This window comes from Brachyhypopomus gauderio, chromosome 3 (assembly GCF_052324685.1).
Source record: "Brachyhypopomus gauderio isolate BG-103 chromosome 3, BGAUD_0.2, whole genome shotgun sequence".
In the NCBI taxonomy this organism is placed as follows: Eukaryota; Metazoa; Chordata; class Actinopteri; order Gymnotiformes; family Hypopomidae; genus Brachyhypopomus; species Brachyhypopomus gauderio.
The window spans coordinates 40,435,189-40,445,370 of record NC_135213.1 but is presented as its reverse complement, the minus strand read 5'-3'; the positions used below and the strand labels follow the sequence as shown (position 1 = coordinate 40,445,370).

The 10,182-nt window shown below is 41.8% G+C and overlaps 1 long non-coding RNA gene across 1 annotated transcript in view; it reads right to left on the bottom strand.

Annotated features, from left to right (window-relative positions):
* Positions 1–4,277: 4,277 nt before the first annotated feature.
* Positions 4,278–10,182, bottom strand: part of LOC143509533 (uncharacterized) — a 22,420-nt gene continuing 16,515 nt past the window's right edge. The window contains exon 3 of the long non-coding RNA XR_013129701.1: positions 4,278–6,865. This is a non-coding gene — a long non-coding RNA (uncharacterized LOC143509533). The remainder of the gene's footprint in view (positions 6,866–10,182) is intronic.

Below are 10,182 nucleotides of genomic sequence, written 5' to 3'. Positions count from 1 at the left end.
CTGACCCCCAACGTCACCATTATCAGGGATGACCACCACTGACCTCCAACGTCACCATTATCAGGGATGACCACCACTGACCTCCAACGTCACCATTATCAGGGATGACCACCACTGACCTCCAACTTCACCATTATCAGGGATGACCACCACTGACCTCCAACTTCACCATTATCAGGGATGACCACCACTGACCTCCGACGTCACCATTATCAGGAATGACCACCACTGACCTCCGACGTCACCATTATCAGGGATGACCACCACTGACCTCCAACGTCACCATTATCAGGGATGACCACCACTGACCTCCGACGTCACCATTATCAGGGATGACCACCACTGACCTCCGACGTCACCATTATCAGGAATGACCACCACTGACCTCCGACGTCACCATTATCAGGGATGACCACCACTGACCTCCAACGTCACCATTATCAGGGATGACCACCACTGACCTCCAACGTCATCATTATCAGGGATGACCACCACTGACCTCCAACGTCACCATTATCAGGGATGACCACCACTGACCTCCAACGTCACCATTATCAGGGATGACCACCACTGGCTTCAACAAGTACTCTGCAGATTCATAGCAGCTTTCTGATGTTAAATGGACTAATCCACAAGGACATGATTCTTATCTTAATATTTTGTTATGTGTTAAGTGTTTTGTTATTTTCATCTCACATGCTGCTCAATGCATTATGGACCCCTGAATCACACATCACATGTTCTCCAGTGGCCAAGGGAACTACTGTTAGGATGTAAGACACAGAGATCAGATCAGATTTGAAGTAAATGTAAAACTGGCACGTTTGTAAAATCACATCGAGGCGATCAGCGTCTCACCCACGCCGACAAACTCGCCTTCCGATTGCTGAAAAAATGAATCACTTTCATTTTTTGACAAATATCCTTCTGATGATGAAAATAATTAGTTTATTGTTGCCATGGAGCTGTGTGGTGTACACACCCATGCCCCTCTGTGCCCTTATACAGACACTTTACCATCAATGTCAGAACCAGTGGGGAAAATCATTGCCGGAGAGGCAGCCAAGCAAGTGGCATCAGAGGTCTCGAGGTACCACAGCGCCCTCTGCAGGACAAGGAAAGTGTTCAAACGTCCCTGGTGGAGACTGAGAGGATATAATAATGCCCGAGAGTGGCTAGTTAATTCAGATACAGGAATTTTCAGCAGGAAGCAGAAACTTCTGCAAGTCACCTACAAGCTAATCTAGCTCTCCAAAGCACTGACAGTACAAAGATGGGCAGAGAAGAGTATTACCCTTGTTGCACTTTAATCTGTCCTGAGAGCAGAGACTTGTGGCTAGACAGCTCAACCCTCACCGTATGAGCTGGGCTTGAGAGATGTTGTACTGACAGACAGATACATGCCTGGGAGTTTGCATGATTCCCTACCGCTGGGAGACTGCGTGTGTTATTCTGGGGTGCTGCCTCTGTCACCGAGGAGACAGACAAGACTGTTGCCATGCCTCCCACAGCAAGCTCTCTTCAGGGCAAGATATCAGAATGGGTCGGTGGAGTGTGTTCAGGTTTAAACCAGCACCGGATCTGGGACATTTGTTTTCCCACTGTGGCAAACAACAATTACATACATGTGTGTGTGTGTGTGTGTGTGTGTGTGTGTGTGTGGGTACACTTTTATAAATATGCAGTTCCACAGAATTTAGTCATTTAGTGCTTCTGATTACATGCTTAATTTCTCTGCAAGCTTTTATCATCTTCATCACTTATTTTTTTTAATGAATAGGGCAGACCGGTCCTTTGTGGCTCATTACTGAGAAGCTATATAAGAAAGGCATCGTCTATGTAAAATATCACTCCTTTTGTGATTCATCTCAAACTCTTAATGACAGGGAGGTATGGATTAGAAGCAGCTCTGAGCAAAAAAAAAAAAAACGAAATAGTCACTTTCATTTAATTTGTCAGCTTCAAGTAAGTAATTAGCACATGCTAATTTAAATTATCTGTCATTGCATAGGTTATCAGTTACCTAGGTAACATTGAATAATTAAATCACCCTGAATCAACACAAAGGCCATTTTAGCACATATTATGTTATGTGTATCTCACAACACTTTTCACAGTTGCATTTGCGGTTTTCTGAGCTGGTTAGGTGATGCAGTTCTGACCGTATACTGAACCCAGTCTTTTCTCCCATTAATATTCTTATCATGTGCAACAATTCAACAGACTTCCTGAGCACTGGACTCTGAAGTGCGGCTGTAAACCTGTGCCTGTTAGCCACGACGAACTGGGGCATGAATGATAGACAAATGCCTCTCACATTATTATGGACTGTAGGTTTTAATCTGATCCAGCATAGTTCTTAATGTCACACCTGAAGGTACTGTTAGCCTAAAATGCTAAGGTGACTACATGGAACAAAAATGCCTCCTTAACAGCCTGGGCAAGTAATTCCACACAACTGGTTTTCCTGACCTCCTGGGGACTTGTGCTGTAGCACTTTTGGATGAAATATGGAGAATTTGGAGAAATACAGTCACTGCAGAATAAGGAGTTCAGGCATACAAACACTCTGGGGTTAGAAATGATCATATTACTTATTATATGTAATCAGAAGCGTTTTAGAAATATGGATGTTACATTGTTTGATTAATATGTACCAATCAAAAGTGCTTTAATTTGATTAATGTGACATCAAATGAAAGAATCAAAAAAGAAATGTGAACAGAATCAATATTTTATTATAAAATTCCTATAAGTTTGGAGGAATTGTGTGAGGGCAGGCAACCATAACCTGACAAAATAAATCAGCAGTAAATGAAAGGTCACATGACTTGGTAACTCTGATAAGGAGGTAAACACTTGCTGTGAGTTCCAGACAGGTATTATTTGAGCGGCAGATAATAAGACAACCTTGTCTGGCACAGCAAAATAGCTCCTGCTCCATATTAGCATAAGTTTGCAGCTAAGTCTGTAGTGCGTGCGAGGGAGGTTTTATTACCTCGCGTGTAGCATTTACTCCGACTTCCTGTCAGCGGGTTCTCAGTGTGACTTTTAGGCTTCTGTAAATGACGTCCTGACGCCGGCGTGCCTGTCAGGAAGCCCAGGGCCACACGCACAGTCTGACATCCTAAATGAGCTTTGCATGATTAAAGCTGTCTAAGCTTTTATTGATCAGGGGAGAAGAAAGTCTAGGAGGCAAAAAGGGTCCGCCATAATTGGTCGCTTAAAATCTCTTGATCTGCAATCATTGGCTAGAAATGTCCCTTTGTCCCTCCTCCAGGAGTACTTTGGGGATCAAAATGCACAAGACTCGTTGACTGCTGCAGTAAAAGCCATTAGGAAAACATTTAAGGGGAAGGCCACGCCCCTGCCTGTAAATGTGCTGTTTGATAATTAGCTGTATTGGTCAAATTGGGCCAACATGCCTATGAAATCAAACAATAAATGACAAAATTTGTATATGTGCTTTAATATGTTCTAAACGTATGAAAATGAATTAGAGCGTCACCCAACACTGATGAAACATGAAACATGTATGAGTGTCATCTGATCTGTGGGAATCACCCCAGAAGCCAGTGTTGTCAAACACTCCAAACCGTGCCTCATGTCTATAACGAAATGAAATGGTCCATAGCAACTATCAAAGAGACTGGCTTGGAATCAAGTTGTACAGACCAGGAATATGTAATGGACTTGAGCACCTAAATGTTTGAACTAGCGCTGGAGTGGACATCTCGGCTGTTGGAATGCAGAGACTGTGAAGTTGGAATTGTAACATGATCTGTAACACGAGCTACTAGCTGATTAAACATGCTAAGTGATCTCAGGGAGCCAAATGTCACTGAGGTCTAGAGGGACTGCAGAGAGATTCATTTAGGAAAGTGATGACAGAGCAGAAGACGAGGCCTGTGTCTGTGGCCTCCTTTACCCGACACCACGCCATGGCCTGTGTTCACCTCTAACTCTACCCAACATGTCTCCATCTGTCTCGCTATCTTACACACACATGTACTACACGCACATATGTAGGGTATACATATACATATGTAGAGTATACATTTACATATGTAGAGTATACATTTACATATGTAGGGTATACATATACATATGTAGGGTATACATATACATATGTAGGGTATACATATACATATGTAGAGTATACATTTACATATGTAGGGTATACATATATATATGTAGAGTATACATATACATATGTAGAGTATACATTTACATATGTAGGGTATACATATACATATGTAGAGTATACATTTACATATGTAGGGTATACATATACATATGTAGGGTATACATATACATATGTAGGGTATACATTTACATACAGGGTTCCCACACCTTGGTTAACATCAAATTCAAGGACCTTTCAATGACTTTCCAGGACCAACTTCCTCAAATTCAAGGACTGCACCTGGCACCATTTACCTACTGTTACCCCTGAATATGTTGTCAAAAAACGATGTTAATTCAATGCAAATTCAAAAGACCGAATGCCATTTCAAGCCATGCATCCTGAAGTGTTCTGTGCATGACATTAAGCGCTGATTAAACAAAAACTTCATTCACACTCAACATGACTGGCAATTTAGCAGTGGACCTGTGAGAAGGTGACATTCACGTAAAACAGCTACACATACAAGAAACACTAGCTTTCGGTGCTGAACAAACAAACAAATTTCTCTACAGGAGAATGACCAAACTTTTGCAAAGTAAAAGTCAGCATAGGCCCTGTAGAATCAATATAATTTTAAATGAACTTGCTGGCAAAATATACATACATAAAACAGAGGAGCAAAGCCATATAATGAGATTAGACCTATAGATTTCTAGAGAAATCTGGTGTGGGATGATTCTAGCATTTTCCAAGTTTTTTAATCTACTTAATGATTCTTAATTCATTAATTCAAAGAGAAAATAAGGCTTTTAACCACTCAACTTACTGTAGTGAATGTGGTATTTTGCTAAAAGTACAACTACATTTATGGCATCAGATAAATCCGAACTTAAGTTTTCCGCATAAAGTAAAATGCTATCAAAATAATGTTAAGTTTGAGATTTATCGAGTTTCTAGTGTCCATGCAAAAACTTTGTGAAAGTTGACATGAAAAAACAAATGCTCCTGGAATTCATCTTCTGACTTACAAAAGGTACATGAATCCACAAAGTTTAAATCTTCTTTCAAGAAACATGGCTACAGGATATATCTTATTTATTATTTTGAAATGAGTCTCTTTTACTTTTACTATCTTTACTCTTTTAAGATATGGGCCATTTGACAAGCCATTGTGGTTTTATAATTTGTATTAGGATGTTTCTTGAAAGAATCTCTATTACATCTTTTGTCTCATAGCATGACTGATAATCTTGTTATTACACTTGAAGTCAACTAAGTTAGTCATTCACTTTTAACATGGACATCAAAACAGTCAACTCTGAATATAAAATGACATTTTTGATTAATTTGATTATTGCTAAAGGAATCACTTTGCAGACTTAAAATCTTTATAACAACTATCAATTCAGATTTACATTTACATTTATGGCATTTGGCAGACGCCCTTATCCAGAGCGACTTACATTTTTATCTCATTTTTCATACAAGTGAGCAGTTGAGGGTTAAGGGCCTTGCTTAGGGGCCCCTCAGTCATGGCCTCAGGTCTGGGGATCAAACCCACGAACCTCCGGTCACAAGACCAGTTCCCTAACCACCAGGCCATGACTGCCCCTATATCAGATCATATTTTTCAACAAAGGATGAGAAATTTAAAACATTATGACTCCTTTTCATAGCAATCTTTTGTAAATATTGACTTCCTACCAATTGTGCCCTATTATTCCTTGACTGCGCTCTTCATCCATGTAAAATTTCAAACCCCCCAAAATATTCAAGGACCTTCAAGGATGGCTGTCTTTTATGCCTGTTTTCAAAAACTTTCCAGGGCCTTGAACTTATTTTTTCAGATTCACAAACTTTCAAGGATTTCAAGGACCCGTGGGAACCCTGTACATATGTAGGGTATACATATACATATGTAGGGTATACATTTACATATGTAGAGTATACATTTACATATGTAGGGTATACATATACATATGTAGAGTATACATTTACATATGTAGGGTATGCATATACATAGGTATAGTATCATCCCTGCTCACTCTATTAGGTTCACCTTGTCTTGCCTTCAGAACAGCATTCATTCTTCATGGAAATATTTTGAAAGACTTTGTCCATACTGACATGACGGCATCATTGCAGATTTTTCGGATGCACATCCATGATGCATCCGTGTCAACGTTGTCCTGCTGGAAGGAGCCATCAGAAGATGGTACCTGTGGTCATAAAAAGATGGACATGGTCCGCAACAAGACTCAGGTAGACTGTGGCATTTAAATGCTGCCCAACTGAGTGTAAAGTGTGCAAAGAAAATTCCCCCCCCCCCATGCGATCACACCACCAGCAGCCTGATGTGTGCATTCCAGGCAGGATGGATCCAGGCTTTCATGTTGTTTATGTCAAATTCTGACCCTACCATCTGAATGTCACAGCAGAAATCAAGACTCATCAGAGCAGGGAACGTTTTTCCAATCTTCTACTGTCCAATTTTGGTGAGGTCATGCAAAAGACGGCGTCAGCTGCGGACAGGACTGGCACCTGCTGTGGTCCTGATGCTGTAGACCGTATGTACCGTTTGTGCACTCAGAGATGTTCTTCTGTGTACCTCGGTTGTACATGATGGTTATTTGAGGTACTGTTGCCTTTCTTTCAGCACAAGCCTGGCCCTTCTCCTCGAACCTCTGGCATCAACAAGGCATTTGCGCCCACAGCATCACAATAGATCAGCAGTCTCTGAAATATTCAGAACAGAAAACAACAACCTGTCATGTTGAAAGTCTCTTACATCACCTCTCTTCCCCATTCTGATGATTGGGTTGAACTTCAGGAAGTATGTTGACAAGGTCTACATGCCCAAGTACATTGAGCTGCTGACTTGTGATTACCTGATTACGTATTTGTATTAACAAGCACTGAACAGTTGAACAACTGAACCTAATAAAGTATAACAGTAGCCAGCGAGTGTGTGTATCATACCAATTCCCTGCACTCTTATGGATGGTGTGTTTTACATCTCACTCTTATAAGTCTCTGATGTTGATCATGGGATCTGATGGAGCCATTCTTCCAGTTTGGAGAAGAGAGTTAGTCAAAATAACGTGTAGTGACGTATACAAGGATTATGGTGCAACAGAATGTTTCGAACAGAGGACTTTCATCAGCTGTGTAAAGCAAAGTCTTTTTCTTAAGCATTCTGTTTCACTGGAAACTTTGTACACCACTACAATTTTGACTATCTCTAAAATATAAGAGAGAGAGAAACCATGGAAACCCTGATCTAAGTAGATACCGAAAAAGCATTCCACACTACAGAACTGCATGCATTTACCTATTCTGAACAAATGTTTATGGCCTTTCACTCTGGTCATGATCAAATGCAAAACAACCCATTAATAATAAAAAATACTGAAACCCTATGTAGAAGATCTTACTAAATACGAAAACACTTCACAGCAATTTCACCCCTCTCTCTCTCTCTCTCTCTCTCTCGCTTTCTCTCTCCCTCTCTCTCTCTCTCTCTCTGCACAGGATTTATGAAGGTTCCTGACACTGCTTAAGCTAGCAGACATGGAAAGGTCCTGAGCTGACCTCCCTGATTCTCAGAGAGCCCTCTCCTGGTCATTTCTGTCCTGCCCTGGTCAGCTGGTCTTAGGCTCCATGTTCTCACGTTTCCTCTGTCTGTCCTGTGTCACAGCTTTGATCAGTGGGAGACCAAGACACGGACCTGGGTCTGACAGGGCTCTTTTATTCCCTTGTGCGACCCTACAGCAAGAGGGACACCCTCTTTCCCTCCCTCTCCATCCCTCCATCTCTCCGCCAGTCTGTCGTATGCCTGGGAATATCATGCACACAGACCACAGAAGGGTGTGGTACACACTGCGATCTGTCAGAGCTCCACAGACAAGGCCACTGGTGTCAGCGCTAACTGCTGACGGGTCAGGGAGCCAGCCCCGGCTCAGGTGCTGGAGTGGAGCGAGAGGTTTGAAATGATGCATGAGACGGAACCGCATCAAGGTTCAGCCATTTGGAAACGTGAAGCACCAGCATGTTTTCACAGCGGAAGCATAGCAGTGATTTAGGAACCGTCATCGTTTGTTCAAGTGAAATGAGGAAGTAACTGACCTGCATGCAAACCCCCGGCTACTGGTCTAAAACTATGAAACATGCCTGAACCTACAGCGATTAGGTACAGAATTTTAATGTTTGAAGTGTGATTTTTACCAATAATGGGCAATACTGGATTAGTATAAACTCAGATACGACTCACATACGATACGAGTTAAGGGTCTTACTGCTGTGTGTGCGTGTGTGTGTGAGAGATCAGACATGATGCCAGCACACACTCCTAATTTTAATACCAACAAGGAAAAAAAAGGATCTAATGACAAAGTGGGAAATGGTGCTGAATCCAAACCCAGCAGGGGTGAAGAGGCAGAACCAGGAGAACACTTGACATGTGTGCAGGCGACCCACAGCGCAAGGTCCAACACAGCAGCATTAACAGCAGGCTAATAGCAAACGCAGAGTGAGAACAGGTGCATTAGATGACGCCCGGCCGGTCAATACTCCAGCCAGCCGGAACAAATCCGCTGACGGACCAAGCAGGGCGGGGCGGAGCAAATCTGCTGGGGAAGAAGAGGCGGAGTAAATTCACAGACATGTCTAGGAGGGAGGGGTGGAGCAAATCCACAGAGGAGCCCGGGGGGCGGGGCCTCGCGGTTGCTGGGGAACAGAGGCATCCCTGAATGAAAGTCACACATCATACAGATTCTTTAGATGATGGTTGATCTCTGCAGTTTGATTCTCCGGCTTTTGAAGATACATTCAGTGCTCACTTGTGCCATCTGGGAAAACTGTAATTGTAGCCAGAAATAGTTTTCACAAGACAAATACAACAAGCTCGTAAACACCGAACCAAATTAATCGTGAATTTGGTGCTTTAATCTGACATCATAGAAAATGAACTCTAAACATTGCCAAGGGCAAAATAATATCCATTTCATTCCATTTGCCTTGTATTGCTCAGTGCAGTTTTCCTGATCATAAAGTTAATTGGGTATAAAAACATCCAAATCTTTGTTCTTGAAACCTGTAGTCCTGAGAATATTAATTAGATAATTGGTAGCTGGAGGGGAAATAGATCAATTTTAGTCTCGTCTCCATTTTAGATGATGTCTGACAGCCAGTCATTAATTATTACTCCTTACAACTTTTCAGAAAATTTAAAATTATTTTATTAATTTGATTAGTTTGATTAATTGTAGTTAAAAAATTATTATACTTGGGTCACACCTGATGAAATCATTTATAGCTCTGTTAATAGAATATGAATGAGATGTTTTTTTTGCGTTGTGGGTAGTAAACAAATACATGGTCCACATACAGACATCAAACGGAGGGACACAGTCTAAAAACAGTGACATGAAATGATTTCTGTGAAGACATAGTCACCATCTAAAGCTCTGAAATATGCTCATAAATCCATAATGATGAAAGTATTTTTATACATTAAACATTTCCTGTATAATATTAAAGGTAGATCTGTATCACCTTTATCATCTGTCTAAGGGCACACACACACACACACACACACACACACACACACACACACACACACACACACACACACACCGGTGACAGCACAGAAACCGATGCTGCTTGCTATTAACAAATGTGTGCAGGATAACAGTCATTTTCCTGTGCTTATTTGACCAGCGAGCAAGAGGAATAATGGCAGGGACGTGACAGCGTCCTGTGGCGTCCCCATCCTGTCCTGATTATCTGGGAGAGACAGCTGGGGGTGGGCGGGGCTTCAGAGCAGCGATAAGTAGTTCCTTAGAAGTGACACAATGCCAATTTTTTTTACAAAGACTCAGCAAAGAAGCAGCGATCTGTTCTAAAGTTAACACGGAGGTCCAGTGGGATCGGACCTGTGTTCCTGATTGGCAGTACAGAGGTCTGGACGGATGAGGGGAAGGATGATGAAGCATCTCCTCCTCCTCCTCCTCTGCTTGTGTCAGGGTTGTAATATCCAGCCACGTCTTCAAGCC